This window comes from Haemaphysalis longicornis, unplaced genomic scaffold, assembly GCF_048455015.1.
Source record: "Haemaphysalis longicornis isolate Haplotype H1 unplaced genomic scaffold, Haemaphysalis longicornis Haplotype H1 scaffold_4, whole genome shotgun sequence".
Taxonomy (NCBI): Eukaryota; Metazoa; Arthropoda; class Arachnida; order Ixodida; family Ixodidae; genus Haemaphysalis; species Haemaphysalis longicornis.
This window is the reverse complement of record NW_027526361.1, coordinates 99,220,032-99,223,891: the sequence shown is the minus strand read 5'-3', so window position 1 is coordinate 99,223,891 and position 3,860 is coordinate 99,220,032. Positions and strand designations below refer to the sequence as shown.

Genomic DNA, 3,860 nt, shown 5'->3' with positions numbered 1-3,860 from the left:
AAATGTGGGACGCCGCATCCGCTTCACGCCTGCTTCCTACACAATCATCGCCTTCTTTACAATGGCTTTACAATACAATGGCTTTACGAAGAGGCTCATAAACGCAAACAAGATGGCTCTGCACCACTGTAACAACCCGGTTTGGCAGTGGAACTGTAGGGGTTTCTCACGTAAACGGGCGGTTCTACAGTCTTTTTTGACCAATGGCGATCGACCCGAAGCTATTGCGGTCCAGGAGTGCGGGAAAAATGCTAAATTAGCGGGTTACAAATCCTATACGAGGTCTACTAACGGTACCCAAGTGACTACCTTTGTAAAGAGAAACATTGCAACTCTGCAGCACGAGACGGGGAATGCACATATCGATCATGTTTTGGTAGAACTCATACCTCGCAAGCGCAAAGACAAGAATCTCTTCATCCTAAACGTGTATAGTTCACCCAAACAGCGTAAATGTGACTTTGGCGATCTTTTTACAAAAACCAATGTAATTACAAAAAGCAGTCCGCTTTTGATAGTGGGTGATTTTAATGCGCACCATCCGGCATGGGGTTATAAATTCACGCAGGTTAAGGGCAGAAATCTATGGAATACAATTCAACAACATGGACTGATCCTCATTAAAGACCCGATGAAGCCGACGAGGAAGGGAAATAGCGTATCTGCAGACACGACACCAGATCTAACCTTCGTCGGTAATGGCGTCAAGGCCACGTGGTGCAACATCGGGGAAGACCCAGGTAGCGATCATAGGATTCTAGAGGTCATAGTTGAGAATGACCCACAGGTGGTCAGTAAGAGGAGAGTTAAGGCCACAAATTGGAATACATTTAGAAGAATAAGGACGGGACAGGACCCGATAAATAATATTAACGATTGGAGTAAGGGGGTTATTCAATCTGTTAAGGACGCCACCGAAGAGATTGAACTTGAAGATGATCAGGACGTGGTTGATAGCCATCTTGTGAGTTTATGGAAAAAAAGAAAGAGTTGGAGCAAAAGATCAGCAAGAAAAGAGGTGACCGGAATCTCCGAAAGCAACTTACTGCATTAAACAAAGAAATCGAAGAGCATGCTTTAGAACTCACGAAGCAAAATTGGGGTAATATTTGTGATCAAATGGATATGGAAATTAGCAGTGCCAGGACATGGCGGCTACTCCGACATCTATTAGATCCAGAGAAAACCAAGTCGGAGGCTCGACAGCAGCTTCAAAAGCTCGTGTATAAATATGAAGGTCCGACGAAGAAACTGTTAACGGAGGTTAAGGATCGATACCTCAGTTGTGCTGGAGTTGAGAGTCTCCCTTAGTACGCGGGCTCGGAAAACCCGGACTTGGACAGTCCCATGACGGTCGCGGAAGTGAGGGCTGAAATCAACTGCCTCAGAACCAAAACGGCTGCCGGGCCGGATAAAATCAGCAACAGGATGCTCAGGAATCTTGACGACTGTTCCATTAGTAATCTAACAACGTATATGCGAAAATGCTGGGACAAGGGAGAGATACCGCAAGAGTGGAAATCTGCGAACTTGGTCTTGATTCCGAAGCCAGGGAAGAAGCTAAGCTTTGAGCACCTCCGACCAATTTCCATCACATCTTGTGTTGGAAAATTGATGGAGCACGTAATCCAAACTAGACTGAATAGATTCATGGAAGATCAAAACCTGTATCCTGATACTATGATAGGCTTCAGATCACACCTGTCGGTATGCGATATCATGCTGCAGCTGAAAGAGCAGGTTATCGACAGAAAGACTGTTGATACTAGGGTAATTGTGGGCCTATACGTCTCTAAAGCGTTTGATAATGTAAAACACGCAGCAATACTCGAGAACCTTAGCGTGCTAAACGTAGGCGTGAAGAAGTATAACTACGTAAGGGATTTTCTCTCCAATCGGACTGCAACCATCAGCTTGGGAGGAGAGTCGCTCAAAAATATTAAATTGGGGAATAGAGGGACACCGCAAGGGTCCGTCCTCTCTCCAACCTTGTTTAATGTAGCGATGATCGGGCTTCCAGGGCGGCTGGACGAAATAACAAACCTGAATTACACCATATATGCGGGCGACTTGACGCTGTGGGTGAACAGGGGTAGCGACGGCCAAATTGAAAGTACACTTCAGAAGGCCATAGATACAATAGAAAAATATCTTGAGCCGATCGGGTTGAAATGCTCGGCAGAAAAATCAGTGGCTCTTTTTCTACCATCTCCAAAGAGGAAAAGGAACAGTCCCCCTTCCAAGAGCTACGACATCGCTTTACGAGTGAATGGAAATGCCATTCCGACCGTAGACAGTATTAGAGTCCTAGGGCTGCGCATACAAACGAATGGCAAAAACATTGAAACTATCAGGAGACTTGAAGCGAGTACCAGCTAGACGTGCCGGTTACTTAAGCGCATTTCTAACAAGCATGTGGGGATGAGAGAGGCCAATCTCTTGAGATTGGTTCAGGCTTTCGCCATAAGTCGTGTAGTATTCGTTGCACCCTATCTCAAACTTTGTAAAACAGAGAAATATAAAATTGAAATCATACTCAGGAAAGGGATCAAATCCGCACTAGGTCTTCCTCCGAACACCCCGACGGTAAAGCTTCTAAGACTAGGTGTATCAAACACTCTGGATGAGCTTATAGAAGCCGCCACGGTGTCTCAGCATCACAGACTTTTGAGAAGTAAAACTGGAAGGAACATCATGGAGCGCCTGGGATTCGAACCGTCTCAGTGTTCCAAGCAGACTGATATCGTACCTAGACCAACTAGGAATAGACTCATGATTATACCGCTGCCTAAAAACATGCACCCGGTATTTCACAAAGGCAGACGAACAAATAGGGCCATCGCCTTGCAGGCCAAATTTGAAGGGAGGTCTGATGTACTGTACACGGACGCTGCCGAATACGACAATAAAAAGACCGCACACACAGCGGTAGTAGTTCGTGAGAGTGGAGACCCGGTCTCGTGCTGCACCGTCAAAAACACAAATGCAACTGAGGCAGAAGAAGTTGCTATTGCTCTAGCAATAGCACAAACCGGTACAAGGGTGGTTGTTAGTGACTCTAAGGCAGCCATTACGAATTATGATATGGGCAGGGTCTCTGCTGCAGCCGCCAAAATTCTCAGAGAAGGTCAAGTGTCAGCAGATCAAATTTCACTGATATGGTGACCGGCCCACCAGGGTCTGCGGGGGAACGAGAAGGCGCATGCGACCGCCCGAGGCCTCACTTACCGGTCGATCGCAGCTGACTCACCGCATCCACGCGAGGAACCCCTTCCTTCACGTGACGAACTAACGACATTCCAAGAAATAATTTCTCTATTATAAGCTCGGTCGCAAGATCTATCCAGCGGCGGATAAACGGCTCAGCTAAAAAGAGGAAGTTATGTGGAGGAAATTGCAAACCGGGGTGTTTCCGAACCCTCAACTATACAGCAAATGGCATCCGGAAGTCTTTAATTCTAAGTGCACTCATTGCAATAGCATTGCGGACCTAGCCCACTTGGTCTGGACATGCCCTTTCTATAACGGCCCGAACAAAAATGTGGAATCCTGGGAGATCTTATTACTCAACCATAAAGCAGAAGAGCAATGCAAAGTCATCGGTCTGGCCCTGACCGCCGCCGAATCCCAGGGGGTTCCGGCCGACGGTTAGGGGGTGAACGGGGGTCTAGGCTAATGACCTCTCCATCGTCATTTTAGACGGGTGCAAATAAAAGTTAATTATCTCTCTCTCTCTCTCTCTCTCTCTCTCTCTCTCTCTCTCTCTCTCTCTCTCTCTCTCTCTCTCTCTCTCTCTCTCTCTCTCTCTCTCTCTCTCTCTCTCTCTCTCTCTTCTTTAAAACGTTTAGACGACGCAACTC

General features: G+C 46.8%; 1 pseudogene; it reads left to right on the top strand.

Annotated features, from left to right (window-relative positions):
* Positions 1-2,004: 2,004 nt before the first annotated feature.
* On the top strand, positions 2,005-3,652 carry LOC144179870 (uncharacterized; annotated as a pseudogene).
* Positions 3,653-3,860: the final 208 nt, after the last annotated feature.